This window comes from Ambystoma mexicanum, chromosome 6p (genome assembly GCF_040938575.1).
Source record: "Ambystoma mexicanum isolate Mex_15411 chromosome 6p, UKY_AmexF1_1, whole genome shotgun sequence".
Lineage (NCBI taxonomy): Eukaryota > Metazoa > Chordata > Amphibia > Caudata > Ambystomatidae > Ambystoma > Ambystoma mexicanum.
This window is the reverse complement of record NC_090935.1, coordinates 1,138,862,789-1,138,882,247: the sequence shown is the minus strand read 5'-3', so window position 1 is coordinate 1,138,882,247 and position 19,459 is coordinate 1,138,862,789. Positions and strand designations below refer to the sequence as shown.

Genomic DNA, 19,459 nt, shown 5'->3' with positions numbered 1-19,459 from the left:
AGGCCTACATATAATGGATATACATACAGAGGGGGCAGAAAGCCAGGCCCACAAATCAAGCGGAGGATATCACAAAAGGCCGAGAGGCTGGGAAGATGTGCGACAAAAAAAGAAGCAAAGCAGGTAGAGAAAGGCATATACTAAAACTACATGCAGAAGGTACAAATCGGCGGCCCGGAAAAGAGGCTGGGAATCTGACACTCAGAGAAGACTGAGGTAATGCGGGATTTAGGAACCCCCGCGACAGTTACACCGAGTGTTTTGAGGGCCGGAAGCGATAGGCGCAACGCCCTAGCAACACTAGGAATCCGGGCCCTCCTCGGGATGTTACCATACTTGCCAACCCTACCGATTTAGGCGGTAGGATACCGCTTTTTAAGCAGTCCTACCGCCTACCGATTTTTTTACACCAAATACCGATTTTTTTGTGGTAAAAAAAAAAATTTTTTTTTTTTTTTTTTTTTACATTTTTTTTTTTTTGCCCACGCCAGCTCGGGGGAGTCTTTCAAGGGCTCCCCCGAGCTGGTGTACCGGGAGAATGCCCGGCATGCAGGCTTTTAATGTCAAAGGCACCCACAGCGGTGGGCTAAAGGGCCCCTCCGCCGCGGGTGCCTTTGGCAAAAGGCGCCATTAGTCCCCCACCACGCCAGCTTGGGGGAGTCTTTCAAGGACTTCCCCGAGCTGGCGTAGCGGGAGAAGGCGTGGCATGCAGGCTGTTAATGTCAAAGGCACCCACGGCGGTGGGCTAAAAGCGCCCCTTCGCCGCAGGTGCCTTTCGCAAAAGGCGCCATTAGCCCCCCACCACGCCAACTCGGGGGAGTCTTTCAAGGACTTCCCCGAGCTGGCGTAGTGGGAGAAGGCGCGGCATGCAGGCTGTTAATGTCAAAGGCACTCACAGCGGTGGGCTAAAAACGCCCCTCCGCCGCGGGTGCCTTTGGCAAAAGACGCCATTAGCCCCCCACCACGCCAACTCGGGGGAGTTTTTCAAGGACTTCCCCGAGCTGGCGTAGCGGGAGAAGGCGCGGCATGCAGGCTGTTAATGTCAAAGGCACCTACGGCGGTGGGCTAAAAGCGCCCCTCCGCCGCGGGTGCCTTTGGCAAAAGGCACCATTAGCCCCCCACCACGCCAACTCGGGGGAGTCTTTCAAGGACTTCCCCGAGCTGGCGTAGCGGGAGAAGGCGCAGCATGCAGGCCTTTGATGTAAAAGGCGCCCACGGCGGTGGGCTAAGGGCACCCCTCCGCCGCGAGTGCCTTTCACAAAAGGCGCCATTAGCCCCCCACCACGTCAACTCCGGTGAGTCTTTCAAGGGCTCCCCCGAGCTGGCGTGATGGCAGAAGGCGTGGCAGGTGCCTCATTGTCATTGAATGCACCCGCGGCGGCGGGCTCATTCAATGACAATGGGCTGCTGACGCGCCCTATTCCTATCATTACCTCCTCGCCTGACTATTTTTGAAACTTTAAGATTCCTACAGATTTTTGGTCACAGAATGTTGGCATGTATGTGTTACTTGTTTCAAGGTTTAAAGTTGGGGGGGATGTTGGGGGGGCAGGGGGGGGAGAAGAGGGGAGGGGTTACTCCGGAAGAAGACAGGAGCTTATAAATCTGGGAATCAATTAAATACACTACAACTCGCTGCAAAATGGGGAAACTAAGAATCCTAACATTCAACATAAGGGGCCTGAACTCCCCGGTGAAGCGGAAGAAAGTGGAGGCCTTGATGAGGAAGGAAAAGGCGAACATTCTCCTACTCCAAGAAACCCACATAAAAGCTCAGGACAAACAGAAGATACAGCTCAGGGGGTACAAGATATGGGCGCAAGCAAATGTCAATGATAAAAGGGCTGGAGTGTTGATAGCAATCAAAGAGGGCATGGATGTAGCCCTAATAGACAGGCTAACGGATAAGGAGGGGAGGTTAGCATTTATTAACGTCAAACTCGAGGGTTGCTGCCTAACCCTAGCTACAATATATGCGCCCAATACAGGTCAAGATGGCTTCCTTCGAGACGCAGTGGAGAAACTCGAGGGCTTTGCGCAGGGCGAAGTGATCCTGGGAGGAGACCTAAACATAGCTTGGCATCCCCAAACAGATAGGAGCACGGGGGGTCCCCATAACCAGGGTGCCCCCTCCAAACACCTCAAACATAAAATGACCCAGCTGGCACTTTGTGATGTGTGGAGAGAACTAAAGGGACAACAGAAGGGCTACACGTACTTCTCGCATGTTTATAACACAATGTCAAGAATAGACTATTTGTGGGTATCAGTGGGCCTCATGGGCAAAATCCAAGGAATAGAAACAGGCGCAATTTCACTCTCAGACCACGCCCCAGTGTGGTTGGACTTGACGACCCCAAGGAAGGGGGGTGGGCTCTGGCGCTGAAAACTCCCACAGGACATTCTTACAGACCCGATAATGGGGGAAGTGATAAGGGAGAGAATTACAGAATATTTTGAACAAAATGACACCGGAGAAACCCCATTGAGCACAGTTTGGGAAGCATTCAAAGCGGTAATCAGAGGACACCTCATAGCATTGAAGGCCACCAAAGAAACCCAGAGACGCTCCTGGGAAAAAGAACTGGAAAAAAAAATAACGGACACACAAGAAAAACTACTATCCCATCCCTCCAGAGGCCTTAAGAAGGCCCTTAGACACGTCCAAGGGCAACTGGATATGCTGCGCACCAAAGAAGCAGAGAAATCTCTCCAATATCTTAAACAACGCCTCTATATAAAAGCCAACAAAGCGGACAGATACCTAGCGAGACAGCTTCGAGAGAAACAAAAAGCAACAACCATCATGAGCATTCGAGACGCACAGGGCGAACCCCAAACACGAACCCAAGACATAGGGAGGACCTTTAGAGAATTCTATCAAAAGCTATATACATCAGATCACCCAAGCGAGAACGACCAAGATACATATCTACAATCCCTCCCCATCCCAAAAATCCCAGAAGAAGAAAAAAAAGCATTAGAAAACCCGATAAGCGAAGAAGAGGTAAAGAAAGTAATAGCGGGACTTCCAAACAATAAAGCACCTGGCCCGGACGGCTTCACAGCCCCATTCTACAAAAAATATGCAGACCAACTCACCCCTGTCATGACGAGACTCTTAAACTCCTTCAAAGAAAGTGGAAATGTGACCCAGTCAATGAACGAAGCAAAAGTGTTGGTATTCCATAAAGCAACGAAAGATCCATCCCTCCCAAGCTCCTATCGCCCCATAGCTCTAATTAACCTGGACGCCAAGATATATACTAAAATTCTAGCAACTAGACTGTCCCCACTACTGCCCAACTTAATAAACACCGACCAATCAGGTTTCATCCCAGGGAGACAAACACACGATAATTTGAGAAGAATATTACACCTAGTAGAAAAAATAGGGATTACACACACCCCGGCAGCCCTCCTCTCAGTAGACGCCGAAAAGGCGTTTGACCGGGTAGAATGGTCAATACTCTTCAAAACACTCGAACTCATGGGATTCGGGGAACGGTATATAAATATGGTAAAAGCAAACTACAACTCCCCAACAATCAGAATAGCAGTCAATGGCGAGGTCTCAGACACAGTGAAAATAACAAGGGGCACCAAGCAGGGATGTCCGCTCTCCCCCCTTCTTTACGCCATATTTCTAGAACCACTCTTAATCAGAATACGTGAGTCAGTCCGCATTACGGGGATAGATATGGCAGGCGTGCAACACAAAGTAATTGCGTACGCAGACGATATGTTACTGGCCCTAGCAGACCCTGGGAGGACACTGACCATAGCAATTAGAGAATTGGAGACATTCGGGGCAATTTCGGGCCTCAAAATAAATAGGAATAAATCGGAAATTCTACTCTTAGCAGGGGAAAAAGCGGAAATAGAAAGAATAGCGGCTACACTAGATCTAAAAATGGCAGAAAAGGGAATTAAATATCTGGGCATAACCTTGACACAGAAGATAGAGACGCTATACATAATGAACTATCCGCCACTCCTGGAGCGGGTAAAGAGGGATCTGGAACGATGGAACCCCCTAATGGTCTCATGGTGGGGCAGAATCCAGGCAGTAAAAATGAACATCCTCCCAAAGATACTATTTTTCTTTCAGGCACTCCCAATTAGGGTCCCTAAATCATTCTTCAAGGCACTATCTAAAGCGGTCACTTCATATATCTGGAACAAGAAATCCCCAAGGATTGCCAGAGCGACCCTCACAGCTCCGACCAGGGCGGGGGGCATGGCCTTGCCACACTTCCGCAACTACTATCAGGCAGCACAATTATGGGTCCTTCGAGAATGGCTGGGAGACGACCAAAAAACAGTGTGGGTGACACAAGATCGGGCGCTAGTCAGATCCCCCTTGGAGGAAATCCTATGGAAAGCGAAACCGCATAGGCATCCTAATCTCCGCATTAGTGAAATTATGAAAACCACCCTAGAGGCCTGGGACGAACAAACTCGGAAGGGCACCATGACCACGGTCCCAGGCCCATTCACACCTATCTGTCGGAACCCCCAATTCCCCCCGGGAATGGAACAAGACTCTTATGAGAAATGGGAAACCGCGGGATGCACAAAAATAGGGGAAATGTTTCGAGGTGAAGCAGTGACCACTTTCAACGAATGCAAAACACTACTAAATCTAAAAGAGTCGGACAGGTTCAAATACGAACAGCTCAGGCATTGGCTTACGACTCCAGACATCAAAGCGGCGGCCACTAGGGACCTCACCCCATTCGAAACCTTTTTAATTTCCAATCCAGGGACAAGAAAGCTAGTGTCCTCCCTTTATAGCTTCATCAACACTCAAAAAGAAGAAGTCAAATGGGCCTACATGGTCAAGTGGACGAGGACACTGGGGGAAGAAATCCACAAGCAGCAATGGACGGACCTCTGGAACACCATCCCAAAAATGACCAGATCAGTCCAAAAAAGAGAAATGTGGCAAAAAACCATCACCCAATGGCACTATACGCCGAAGAGGCTACACTCCATGTACCCACGAACAACTAACACCTGCTGGAGAGGATGCAAAGAGGTGGGCACATGGAAACACATCTGGTGGGACTGCCGGGGGATCAAAGGCTTTTGGTCAGAAGTAAAGTCGGAAATGTCAAAGATCTTTCCGGATGTGGATCTATTAGGGGAAAGGGTATGGCTTTGTGGAATGAAAGATCAGACGGCCAAGAAATTCAAAAAAACACAATGGAGAAGCTTCATGGGCCTACTCATAGCAGCATGGGCGACTATAGCCCAAAATTGGAAGAAACAAGAACCACTTCAGCTGTATGCATGGCTACAAAAAGTATGGTCACAATTGACCATGGAAAAACTCACACACACCATACAGGGATCAAAAGAGGCCTTCGCAAAAGAATGGGAAGAGGTTTTGAGCTACCTGCAATCGGACTACATGGAGCAATGGTGCCCGCACAACATAAGAATCTCGAACATTTTTAGTTCCTAGACATACCCACGCAAAACAGAGACAGTCAGGAGAACTTCCGGGGAGGGAGGGGGGAGGGCGAGGAAAATGGGAATACGTTATCTGTTGTATTTTAGAATTTGAAAATAATAAAAATATATTTAAAAAAAAAAAAAAAATCCTGACAGCAGATGAGGAAATCGACAAGCCTAAAACTGAAAGAATACACAGAGCAGGAGGCCTGTCAGGCGGACCAAGATCAGTCCTCGCTAGATTCCACAGATACCGGGACAGAACCAGGATACTAGAGAAGGCCAGATCCGGGGGTCCCTTCACACTGGGGGGAGCACAGATAACCATATTTCAGGATTTGTCCTCACTCACCCTGGCCCTACCACGTCTCTGCAGCCCCATGACAAAATGGCTCAAAGAGCAAGGCACCCGATACAAGTGGGGATACCCCTTCTCCCTCACCTTTGAGCATGGAAGCAGAAGGATACAGCCACGATCCGAAGAAGAGATCCGAGATTGTATCACCTCGGAAAAGGTCCAAAGGAAGGAGACCGAGAAGAACCTGACCAGAACACTATGCAATGGGAGCTCCAGGTACCAAGGAGGAAAAGAGTGAAGGGGTCAAGAAAGTGTAGGCGGACCAACAACACATCAAACAGTGACAAATGAAAACCCCTCCCCGTGGTCCACATCCCAAAAAAGGATAACTGGATAACACTACACGGGCGACTGTCAAGACCCGGGCAATCCACGCATTTCCAAAACGGGGCCAAATTTGCAGAAGGGCCCCCCTTTGAAGTGAAGGGTGGAACAGTCAGCAGATGAAGAACCGTGAAACTGCATGTATCACCATATTTTCGTTTATAACAGTTCATGTTGTGTTCTAATGTGTTGGGGGGTAGGGCGGGCAGAAAGGGGGCTCAAAATGTTAAATTGATAGTATCTGCGATAAGGACCGTGAGGTAACGGTCCCAACCGGTGGTCTGACATTGGACTGACTGCTTCCACCCAGTCCAATCCGGACGCCATCAAGCAAAGATGCAAGCCCTAGTCGATAAGGGGAAAGACGAAGAAAGGCAACAGAGGGCAAGGGGTATTGTGCTGTATACCTCTAAAAGGAGGGAGGGCAGGCAAAAACTCCAAAGCTCAAGACGGCTTCGAGCACTCACCAGAACACTTCCACTTTGTCGGCACCCAGCGACAAAAGATGGGATTTGAGGAACAAACTAAGAAAACATATAAATGGTCAATAGGCACGACAAGGCAAGCGACAGGCTAGACACAATCAAAATTGGCACATTGACTGTCAAAGGCCTCAACTCCCCCACCAAAAGGTCACTAGTGTCCAGAGAATTTAAGAGGGCGAAACTGGATATACTCTTCATACAGGAAACCAGACACAGTAGGGGGGAGGAAAGGAGGGTCCTGTATGCCAAGACAGGCTCTGAACTCTGGGGCTCTTGCCCACTCAAGAAGGCAGGCGTTGGCATCCTAATCAATAAAGGGCTCCGATTTGAAACTCTGAGAACCTGGGCCGAAGTAAGCAGCAGAGCTTTCATACTGGTTGGCAAAATACAGGGCACGACCATCACACTTGCATCCATATATGCCCCCAACTCCGGACACTCCAGGTTCCTACAACATATAGTCCCCAAAGTCATGATGGAAGCTGAAGGTGAAGTGATTTTAGGAGGCAACCTCAATATGTGGACAGATCCAGCACTGGACAGACAAGCTTGTAACCCACAGGCAACTACTCCACCAGAATGTGGCCGCTCACAGGTAACAGACATGATGGGCGCCTACAAACTCAAAGACGTATGGCGTCACATGAACCCACGGCAAGCAGGCTTTACATTCTACTCCGCGCCGCACACCTCCTATACCAGAATCGACTATATATACTTCACCCGAGAGCTCACAGAGGCGATGTCCACATCCAAAGCATACCCTACAACGTGGTCAGCCCACAACATGGTCACGGTTACTCTCAACTCGTTTGGCGCTCCCCCACAGAAGCTCGAAATGGCGCTGCAACAAGACACTCTGGAGGGACACGATATTCCAAGATCAACTCACGAAGGACAACGAGCAGTACTTCGAGCAGAACAACATAGGTGAGATTTCTGTAAACACAGTACGGGAAGCAGGGAAAGCCACGTGGAGAGGGATACTCATCAAAGAAGGGGCAGCAAAGAAAAGGGAACGTCAACTCATGTAAAAGAAGCTCAGAAATGAAATAACTCAACTGGATCGCAGCGCCCAATCCGCCGGCTCCGATAGATAGAGGAAGCCAAAATCAGGCGAGAGGAATTGCGGCAATTGGAAACTGACCAAATTGTGCACAAACTTCAATATCTAAAACAAAAACAATATGAAAAAGGGGACAAGGAAGATGCCCTGCTTGCCGCCAGAGTCTGTGGACGAAGTAAAGAGAGATGGGTGTCAGCTATAGAAAGTGAGACCGCTTCCCACGGAGGCTACCCCCCCAATATTCCAGAGACCTTCGCCAGCTTCTATGAGAAACTGTACACCTCAGATGCCACACCACATGAAGAGGCAATTACAAAATATATTAATAAGATATCTCTTCCAAGCATACCACAGGACTTAGCACAAGCCATCAATGCCCCCATCACAGGCGAGGAGATAGAAGAAGCGATCAAAAGGCTCCCAACAGGTAAAGCCCTCGGAAATGACGGCTATACAGCGGGGTTATACAAGACTTTCAAGGATACCCTCCTTCCATTCATGGTCGAGCTCTTCAATAACATCCTCCAATCAGGCTCCGCTCCCGAATCCTTCTCCGAGGCGCTAAATACAGTCATCCCCAAGGAAGGCAAAGACCCCAAATTATGCGCATCCTACCGCCCGATTTCTCTCCTAAACACGGACGCCAAAATCTACACGAGGGTCCTCACCGCACGATTGGAGACGCACATGCCCGCCATCATCCAGAATGATCAGGAGGGTTTCATCCTCGGCAGCCAGGGAGTAGACTTCACTCGTAAAACCCTCCACCTTATACAAGAAGCCAAGAAAATGCCAAACACACCCGCACTATTCTCAATCAATGCGGAGAAGGCGTTCGATGGAGTCGAATGGCACTTCCTGGAAGCCACGCTACAGAAAAAAGGTTTGGGCCCTGCTCTCCGACGAGGGATCAAGGCTGTTTACACCTCGCTGCGGGCGTCAGTTGCAGTGAACTCCCAGTACCCATGCTGCTTCCCCCTGAGTAGAGGAACAAGACAAGGATGCCCTCTCTCGGCAATATTATTTGCACTATCGCTGGAACCACTGGCACAAATGCTCAGAACGAACGATTGCGTCGAGGGACTGAAAGTTAACAGTAGAAAATGTAAGCTGGCTCTGTACGCAGATGACATCCTGCTCCATGTGCAGAACCCGATGACATCAATCCCCCAAGCGATCCGCCTTATCGAACAATACAGCCCATTGTCAGGCTTCAAAATGAACAGAACCAAATCCATCCTCTTCCCGCTGCACGAACCCACACAAGACCAACGAGCCAAATTCGAGCATCTGGGAATTATCATCGGAGGCCCAACACTAAGATACCTAGGGGTCAACCTGACGACAGATGTCGTGGATCTATATGAGGCGGACTTCCCCCAACTTCTCACTGCTCTCAATGCAGACCTCACAAAATTGAGACCCCTCACAATTTCCTGGATGGGATGCCTGAATGCCATCAAGATGGTTAGTCTACCACGCTTCCTATACCCCTTTCAGGTACTCCCCGTGACAGTTCCAGAACACTTCTTTCGACAAGTGAAAAGGGCATAACTGGATTCTTATGGGAGGGAAAGAACCTAGAAAACCGTATGAAACCGTGTTACTACCTAAAGATCAAGAGGGAGCCGGCCTCCCCGACATCTAGCGATACTACCAGGCAGCCCAATTGAGGATCCTCATCCCACACCTAAGAGACAGGAAGGACCTGCAATGGGTCCAGTTGGACAATGACAACTTGACCCCTGCAACTCTTGTAGAATGGCTGTGGGTCCCCAGACCACAGCTTACAAGAAGACTGTGCAATCACCCAATATTGGGGACAATATGGAATATATGGAAGGAAGGTAAAGGAATGACGGGTGTGACAACATGGCCATCCACCCTGAGCCATCTCGGGGCCCCTGGAATCAGAGAGGAAATCCCGGAACACCCTAGATACCAAACCTGGTTCGATGCAGGACTTGAAAGGGTCGGCCAGTTGTGGAGAGAAGACAAATTCATACCCATCACAGAACTAGAAGATGCTCTCCATTTGCATCCAATCCCGATCTTCCTCTACTTATGTTTGAAAGGCGTCCTATCCAAAAGGGAATGGAAAACTAAGATAGGAAGAGAACTCACGCCTTTTGAGAAAATCCTGGATACAACCACCATGAATAAATGCCTAATAGCAAGCATGTACAGCGCCCTGATCAGTAAAGATCAAGTCTCAAACCCCCGCCTAAAAAAAAATGGAAAAAGGACGTCGACAGAGAATTTGACCAGCAGGCATGCGATACAATTTGCAAAACACCATCTTGAATATCAATCGCTGCACAATACAAAATACATGCAATAAAGTTACTTCACAGATGGCAGTACGACCCCCACAGACTATCGAAAATTTACCAGACCAACAGCCCGAAATGCTGGAGACAATGTGGAATGGTCGCTAACTACTGGCACATGTGGTGGGGCTGCCCCCAAGTCTGCATATACTGGAACGAAGTCCTAGGTTGGATAAAACAGATAGACGGCATTGAAAGAAACCCATCTCCCCTCCTGGGTTTATTTGGCCTAGAAGAGGTAGACGATGAGCTAATCAGGATAAAGGGGCTGGCATCCCCTCTATTATTAGCTGCGAGAGCCGGCCTGGTCATCAAATGGAAATCTCCACTCATCCCAGTTAAAAAAGAATGGATTAACATTGCAACGAACGTTTACACAACGGAGAAAATAACGTCGGCCCTCCACGACAAAGTGGCCCGACACGAAGAAATTTGGTGCGACTTCACTAACCAGTATATCACAAGCAAGAAACAAAATAACTCAAAACATCAAAAATCCCCGTAAGCAGCACTCTTCAATGAGAAACAAATGCCACCCGACATGTTACAAGCAAACAAGCCCATCGCAAGCCCTGCAGCCTAAGCGAACCGCCCTTAATAAATGTCCCATCCTGCGTTAAACACAAATTGAGTTTTTGCCAACGAACTGGAAGAATCTGACATGCCGTCCTGAGAAGGGTGAGGGGAAGGGAATATAACAACTTAACCCAAACGGGGAGGGGTAGATAATTTAGTCGAAAGTGCTGTTTCTGTTCAATCACAATGCAATACTGATGTAACAATGTGAATATAACATGCACATACCTGTATGCATTGCCCTTATGTTTTAAAATCAATAAAACTTAAATAAAAAAAAAAGTTTAAAAAAAAGAAGAGAATTGCCTGGCATTTTGGTGCTGGACTGCTGTAGGGCAGGAAAAAGACTGATATCTAGAGGAAATATCTGTTCTGTGACAGGATGGTGAGCTAAAGACTCTGGTTGAGACTCAAACCTGGGATATAGGCTGGTAGAGAGAAACTCACAGAATCCCCCCTTACTTATGCATATTAAGTAGCTTTGGGTTTTCACCCTAAGTTACTAGGGTACTTCAGACGTGGAAACCCTGCTCACTGTTGGTACTCTTGTTCAGAAGAGAATTGCCTGGCATTTCAGTGCTGGACTGCCCTTGGGCAGGACAAAGACTGATATGTAGCGGAAATTTCTCTTCTGTGAAAGGATGGTGAGCTAAAGACTCTGGTTGAGACTCAACCCCGGAATATAGGCCGGCAAAGAGAAACTCCCAGAACCCCCTTACTTATACAGTTATAAGTGCACCAGAGGACCTGTCTATTAAGGGTAGGTGTGTAAACGAAAAGTGCTCACTTCTATATATGATGAGCTGGTCTCAACCAGTCAAGGTTGATGGAGGTACTGATAGTGCAGTATGGTCAAACATTTGCTTAGATTGAAATGCAAGTGGATAAGTCTGTCAATTATTGGTGTTACATTGAAGTGTCAAAGATCAAGCTGAAGGGGCTAAGGGCATGAAAGGTTGTATTAGTGAAAGGAAAGGTTCCATTCGATGGAGGCATTGAGACCTTTCCTAACTGAGTCCAGGCGGAATATCCATTTTTTTCAAGTTTCCTAAGCAGTCGATCACGTTCTCCCCCTCGGAAACTTTACTGTTTGTATGCCGAACCAAAGCAATTCAGTATGCTTGTGTTTCTTAGCTTTGAAATGGGCCACCATTGGTTTGTTTTCTACATTTTTCAAGCATGATCGATGTTCACAAACACATTGCTGTATTTCTCGTTTGCACTTCCCTATATATATATATATGAGACCACAGAGGAATTTGATCCCATAGATAGACCATTTGGTTTTGCATTTGGTAAAAAAGTGGTATTTCCATCGGGTACCATAGAGGTCAATTTCTTTGAGGTCTTTAGTGAGGGAGCAGACAGAGCAAGCGCCACATCTGAAATGTCCGGTTACTGGTGGTAAGATCCATAGAGTGGTTGGGAGGAGAGATAGGTTCTTTGCATGTGTGGGCTAAATGGTCCTTCAAGTTTCTACTTTGTTTGATGGCAAAGCATGGTTTTTTGAGTTTGAAACTAGCGGTACTAAGGATATCCCAATGTTTTAGTACTGTTTTCCTCAATTGGTTGCTGAGAGGTGTGAAGGTGGTGGCACATGTAAATTTCTCAGTTTTCTCTTCTCTGGGCGGGGGTGATACATAGCTGTCTGTTAGTGTTCCTTGCTCTTTTGCCAGCTCGTCGAATGGTTGGTCCGGGTAGCCATGTTCCTTGAGGCGAGAGGTTAAATCTTTAATCTTGGAGTCAAAATCTGGCAGCGTGAAGCAATTGTGTCAAAGACAAAGAAATTGCCCAAAGGGTACATTTTCTTTTAGGCTAGAAGGGTGAAAGGTCGAGAATGCTAATAGGGTGTTTTTAGCTGTGGGTTTTCGATATAGTGTGATTCCCAAAAGGTTGTTTTCTGTTTTGTAGATTTCTACATCAAGGAACGGTATGCAAGTGTTGTCAAAATAAATAGTAAACTTAATGGAAGTGTTTCAAGAATTGAGCCATTCTAGAACTTCTTGAAGCAATGTTTCTGGTCCTCTCCATATCAAGAGAACATTATCAATATATCGATGCCAACAGACCAAGTTATTTTTAAATCTATTGTGTTCAACATAGATGGAGTTATTCTCAAAAGTGTCCATGTAAAGATTAGCTATACCGGGGGCAAAGGTGGCCCCCATGCTTGTGCCATGGCATTGTCTGAAAAAGACGTCCTATATACAAAGAAATTCTCTGTTAGAGCCAATCTAGTGCATTCGAGTAAAAAAGCGGTAGGTATCCAACTATTTGTTCTCTGGTCCAGGTAAGTACTCAGGATGTCGATTCATTCTGCCTGGGGAATGCTTGTGTACAGAGATTCTACGTCCAAGGTGACGAGCAGATCTCCTTGTTCATTTGTGAGATTCTTCATCACTTTGATAATTGACGTGGTATCTTGTATGAAAGATTTCATCTTACTAATAAAAGGACGAAGAAAAATGTCGACATGGACTGACAAAGGTTAGAGTATGGAGTTAATACCTGAGACGATGGGTCTACCCGGTGGTGTAGATGCATTTTTGTGGATTTTCGGTTGTAAATAAAATGTTGGGGTGGTCAGATTTTTTTTCGTCAGGAAAGATTTCTAATCATCATCAATCCAGCCTTCATGCCAGGCATGTGTTATCAGGCTTTCTATTTCGGCGGACAGTCTTGGATTGGTCTCAATTCTCCTATAGAATGTATCAAGCTGAAGGGTCCGAGGGCATGAAAGGTTGTATTAGTGAAAGAAAAGGTTCCATTCGATGGAAGCATTGAGACCTTTCCTAACTGAGTCCAGATGTTCTCCTCCCACTGTACTACTGTCCATCCAATTTCTTATTCTGCCTTCCCACCTCCACCCTTTGATCACGTCTTACTGTCACTATCTCCTTCTACCTCCATTGTTCCCTTCCTCCCACTCTACTCTCTTGCCTCTTGGGATTCTTCTGTTATTTCTCTCTCTACTCTTACCACTAGCTACTCCTATTCACCCAAACCATGTCGTTCCTACTCCCCTCTCTCTACTGCTATTCCTACTCTGTTATTAATACTTACTACTGTCCTTGTCTACCAAGTACTGCTCTGCTGTCTTTTTCACCTCAAGCTTATCCTTCGCACCCACTTCCAGTACTACCACTTGCTACCACTCCCTCACTCACTACTCCCCTATTCCTACTATCTCCACTTCCAACTACCACTACTCCTTCTGCTGCTACTACTAACACTATGCTACTCCTCACACTCTCAACTCACAAATACTCCACAGACCCCCTCTAGCCAATATCTTCTGCACTCCAGTCACTCTTGTCTCTTCTGGTCTCTCAGACAGCCTCCAACGACTCATGTCCTCACCCAACTAACTCACACTAAATCATTCACCCGCACTTACTTAATTACCTCAGCCCCTCCCAGGATTGGCTACTTACCCTATCCAATAGATGTACCCAGGAGTCAAGTCCTAAAAAAAAAGTGGATGACTCATTAACAAACGCAATGGGATCTGACATTACCAGAAATTAGCACATCAATGTGAAATATGCACATTTCATTCAATTGGCTTTGCATAACCACACAAATTGCACAAATTGCACAGGACAAATGGCATTTGCCTTTCACAAAATCAACACACACAGACAAAACCAAGAGAGGATATTTTCTTTTAATAGTGTTTTGAAAACGTAAAAAGGTGTGCATGTTTTAAACTTCATGAACGAATATCAATGATTTTCCTGGACCATTCAGTACCGAAATGTGACATGTAACCTTTAGTTGTATATTGTCAGGTTATATAGTGCAGCAGGGAAGTTCCCAGCCTGCAAACCTAACGCCTGCGGTTCGCGCCCTTAGGTCGGTTCCATGTCATTTCATTGTGGGATGTTTTTTCGCTGGGCTTTTTACCGTGATTTTTTTTTTACAAAAAAACCCATCTAATTTTTTTTTCATGATTTTTGGGGGGGTTCCCATAACCCCCCATTTCCTAAAAAATTTGATGGGTTTTTTCCAAAAAATTAGCAGTAAAAAAACCCTGCGAAAAAACATTCCACGATGAAAGAAAGGCGTACCCTGAGGTCAGCGTTCATTTGTAAATTCACAGAATTCCGAGTATGGAGGTAGCCATGCCGCTCTTACCGGCATGGCTACCCCCATACTAGGTACCGGGTACGGGTTCCAGAAATAGGGAATTACTGGGCCATTCCGACCTTGGAGGGCCTGGTAATTCCCTTTCCTGGAACCCAGACCCGTTACATCCCCATTCCCATTTGAGCCCCATAGGGCTCAATGGGAATGGGGAGGATGGTAACAACTGGCCCGTTTATGACGGGCCCGTTATTAGCATCCTGGTCTGGTAGCGGGTCCCACCCGCTAAAACCAGACGTCCTTTGCAGGACCCACGAGCAGACCTCGTAGTGAGGTGATAGAGGGATAACTGGGCCGGCAGCTCTACCGGCGCCGTTATCCCTCTACCGCCTTCCTCGTAATGAAGCCCAATGTCTCTCATTATTAACACAGCATATAAAGTACCCAGGGGGACTATGTCCGCCATCTGAAAAAAAGAGGGCAGACTCTGTCAACCCACGTGTACCCTCGACTTGAGCCGCTGGGTGTACCTGTCTCCAGGGGTTGTGTCATGGGAATGCCATGGGAGGGATTGTAAGCCTTGTCCCTTTCTCTATGCATACTAGCTGTATTTCTCATAAGGAGCTTATACTGGCTACCCGAGACCAACTGTTCTCTCATGCCTCATGACTTCTTCCCCTTCCAAGACTCTCTGGTGGTTTAGTGGGACCCTGATTTATATTGGTGCTCTCAGAAGCCTTTCTCCTTTTGGAAAAATCCCTGGTGGGCTAGTGGATTAATTTTGTTGTGCAGGCTCTAGTTGATGCCCTCAGCTCGAGCTGCAAGTTTCTTCTCTCGCAGTGACCAGTGTTGTCCTGGTCACCACACGCCCTGCTGCAGGGTTGCCGGGCCGTGTCCTCTGGCTACCAGTGGTGCTGCGTTCACCACACTGCAGGGGATGGTAGAAATCACGTCTGGCCAGCTTTGGGTGTCTCCCTCCGGCTGCTTCCTGTGGCAGCTCTTCCCCCCTAGCATTCTTTGGTGGATGAAATGGCGCCAAAATTGTAGGAAGGGACCCATCCGCACATGCACTATGTTTTTGTTGGTTCCATCCCTCCCCTGACAGGGCCTGTTCGCAGGCCCAGTTACACATGTTATTAATATTAAAATAATATATGTTGTGATCTTGTATGTAAAATGTTTTAAAGTACTATTTTATTTTCAAAATTATTATGTGTTGTAATGTATTTAATTGAAATATATGTTTTTACTGTAGTTGAAATCAGTTATATTTGAGAAAATGGAAATATCATTTTTGTGTCAGCCTCCAAATCACCCCTTAAAGCCGTCCCTTACCTCCAATTTAGTAAGAACCTTTGAAAAAGAGTCCAATTGAAATACCACATTTGAGATTTGGAAAATTTGAATTACAATTTATCTATTTGTTATAGATTTTAGAAAAATAACAATTAAAGGTTCTTCAAGTTACAATAGAAATACTTTTATGTACATTTTAATTTTTTCTGGTTATTTATTTAATAATTTATCATTATGAAAAACGCCAGAAATTGAGAAAGCATCGAAAAGTAGATTTACATGTTATTAATATTAAAATAAAATGTATTTCATTTAAATTGAATTGTGTTTTATTGATGTTGGTAGTTTTAAATGGTGTTAATTAGTGAACACTCTTTTTAGTGTTAATGTGTTTTGTACAGCATTAAGCAAAATAATTGAAACTTATATATGTGTTGTCTGCAATTTTAATATTATGGATTGATTATTTTAAATTGGTAAAAATGTACTTGTGTTTGTGGTGTTTTTTTGTGTTGGGATTCATAATTATTTGAAAAAAAATCATTTTACTTTGAAAATATATAAATATTGTGTTGTAATACATGGATTATTGTTAATATACTCATATTGTATTGCAATACATTGAGTATTATAAAATAGCAACTGCCCACAATTATACATATGCACTAAAATTCCCCTAAAGCTGACCCCATGGTCGGAGATGGTCAGTGGCATCCTCCACATGGTGGGCATAGAAGGTGTGGGCTCGGCTGAGATCGGAGCCAGCAGCCAGGGGGAATCTGGTGAGTACCTGAGTGAATGATGGACCCATTGCAAATGATGGCATGCACACATACACATGCTGCCATGCATCCATGCAACGTCAATGACACTGCAAACGTTAACAACATGAGTAATTGAAGCCGTGATACCCATTACATGACAACCAAGCAGGATGCCAAGAGCATGATGAAGTCAAGTCCTACCATTGCACTGCAATTAACAAGGACTAATGCACATCTGCAGTGCACATCACAACCACCCCTTGCCCGCACACCAGTAACCCATGCATAGACAACATAGAAAGTATGGTACCAAACACAGCGCATGTCCAGCAAAGAACACCACTGGACATGTGTGACAGACTAACAACCACAGCCCTATGTCTCTATCTGCCTCTTTTTCTGTTACTCACCTGGGTCCTCTTATCTCTAATAATGATCAACAGTGTGTCCACACCCTTATGGTGTGGACCAGTACTTACCTGCGTCATAATATACAGTTTCTTTCCCTATCAAGGCCATGCAGACATTCTTCCTATGTTCACGCAAGGTCCATGATTTTCATCTGTAACATAAATTAATATCATTATATACACTTAAAATAATTGTATTTTACTTACCCTTGTATTTTCTTTCAAATTGTCTCTGTACACAGTTTTCTTGTGCGCTTAACCCAATTTTGGTCAACCATCTGCCTTTTTGTTCTTTGGTAGTTCCATAATCTCTTTTATATTTGCACTGCACAATTTTTCAATTTTGGCCTCTAACCTTCATTGCCGGTCAAGTGGCACAGCGAGAAGAGCACTCGCTTTGACATCCGTGCAGAGCCTGCTAACACAGGTTCGAATCCCGGCAGGGCCAAACTCAGCCTTTCATCCTTCCGAGAGAACACTAAATGGGCACCACACACCATGGGTAATAATAAGCAGCGCTCAGATACCTGAGGGTTTGTAGCACTATATAAATGCTAAATTGTTATTATTGATGACGTTTGAATTTTTGCTTCTTTTTATGCTGCCTTTTAATTAATCAATTTTTAATTAATTTTTTGATTTCTCTATTTTGTCCAAATGACGCCAATTTCTTAACTTGAGCTCTTTTATTCTTAGGCCTGAGGTCCACCTGTCAGTTTTGACACTCTCTCCAATTTTCCTTAATGTATACTAAATGCTGTTACATTATTGTCATATATACTGTAATGTTTCCTTTCCTTTCCTTTTAGTGTTCTAGTTTTGACATGGTTCCAAGTGAACCACTTTTTTCAACTCTTTCTTCATTTATTTCACTAAATATAATTTGTATCAACATTAACACAACGCAAACCTGTTTATCACATAAAAAACCTGTCCATACCACATATTTATCCCTTTTTTCCTCCATAATTGATCATTTTCACTTCTGGCTTGATGCCAATTTTTCGTAAACTCAATAAAATGCATCCTCATTTTAAACTCAATAAAATGCATTCTCATATTTCTTCAATGTATATACACAAATACAGTGCACAACACACAATACATAACATAATCACATAGAACAAAACAGACTGACAAACACATACTCGGCCAGCCACACACATCTGGTCTTCTCTCATAAGACTTACTCCTCACCCCTAAAATACTCCGTACGGAGCGTGAACAGACCTCATTAAGTTAATCTTTAATCCAAATCATCTCCTACTGCTTCCCCTAAGGGACTTTAGGTTCTGTTCCTTCTATTACACTATTTAAAGCGTAGGCACTGGTTATATCTCTATCGCGGCTCCTCTTTGCGATACCCATGAAATTGCTCCGCTCTCTTCTAGCTACATAGCACTTATTGTTTCTACAGTTACTTTTTCTCCAAACCCGTAGACTTCTACGCTGCCATATCTATACTCTAAAAACATACATTTTCTCAAATAATCTTCCAAGGGGGGTTCCCCCACATGTGCTAACATTGTTTCTGAAAGCTGTTTAATCAATTAATCAAAAAATAAAAATTCTAAAAGGGGTTTCCCATAAGTGACTTCAGAGCATTTTCTAAACAATTTTCACACAATCAGAAATAATTTTTCCAAAAATGGGTCTCCCAAAAGTGAATTTTTAAACAATTAATGAATTAATTTTTTTTTGAAGACCCTTGAAAAAATTACCCAATTCAATTTTTCTTGGAAGGTTTCCAGAAATAACTTTAATACAATTCTTCTTGGAAAACTGCCAGGTCTAGGAGATCCCTTCTCTTAATGAGGTGTGAGCATCTGCAGTTTGACCCCACAATCCCCCTCTTTTCTCCCAGACCCCAATAGCATGCATGTACCTGATTCTTTAGGCTTGAAGAATTATCATCCTAAGCCTCCTGGCAGTGGCTCACCAATTGTAAAGATGGTCCCAACACCATCTCTCTCTGGGCCCCGGCACTCCTGGATGAAGAAAGGAACTCTGAGGCACATCATAAAGCTGAAGCAAGATTTTCATTTTTATTTTCTCCCGGTAGGCAAGACACAACATACAGCAAGGACATCTCCGGAACTCTGTTATAATTCTAAGCATTTCCTACCTTATATACACTCTAGGAAGGGGAGGTGATGGCATGAACAAAGTACATACCCCTTATCAGCCTGTGATTCGCTGGCCTATGATGGCATGATCAATGTACAACCCCTCTTCCAATCCCTGGTTGGTTGCTTTAGCTGTCAATTCACAAGGCTCGCATTTCATACTGACTCATGCACTGAT

At 45.3% G+C, this 19,459-nt stretch overlaps 1 long non-coding RNA gene across 1 annotated transcript in view; it reads right to left on the bottom strand.

The window, feature by feature from the left end:
• Positions 1 to 19,236, bottom strand: part of LOC138511023 (uncharacterized) — a 351,810-nt gene extending 332,574 nt beyond the window's left edge. The window contains exons 1-2 of the long non-coding RNA XR_011280543.1: positions 19,041 to 19,236; positions 14,034 to 14,065 (exon numbers count right to left, since the gene is read on the bottom strand). This is a non-coding gene — a long non-coding RNA (uncharacterized lncRNA). The remainder of the gene's footprint in view (positions 1 to 14,033; positions 14,066 to 19,040) is intronic.
• Positions 19,237 to 19,459: the final 223 nt, after the last annotated feature.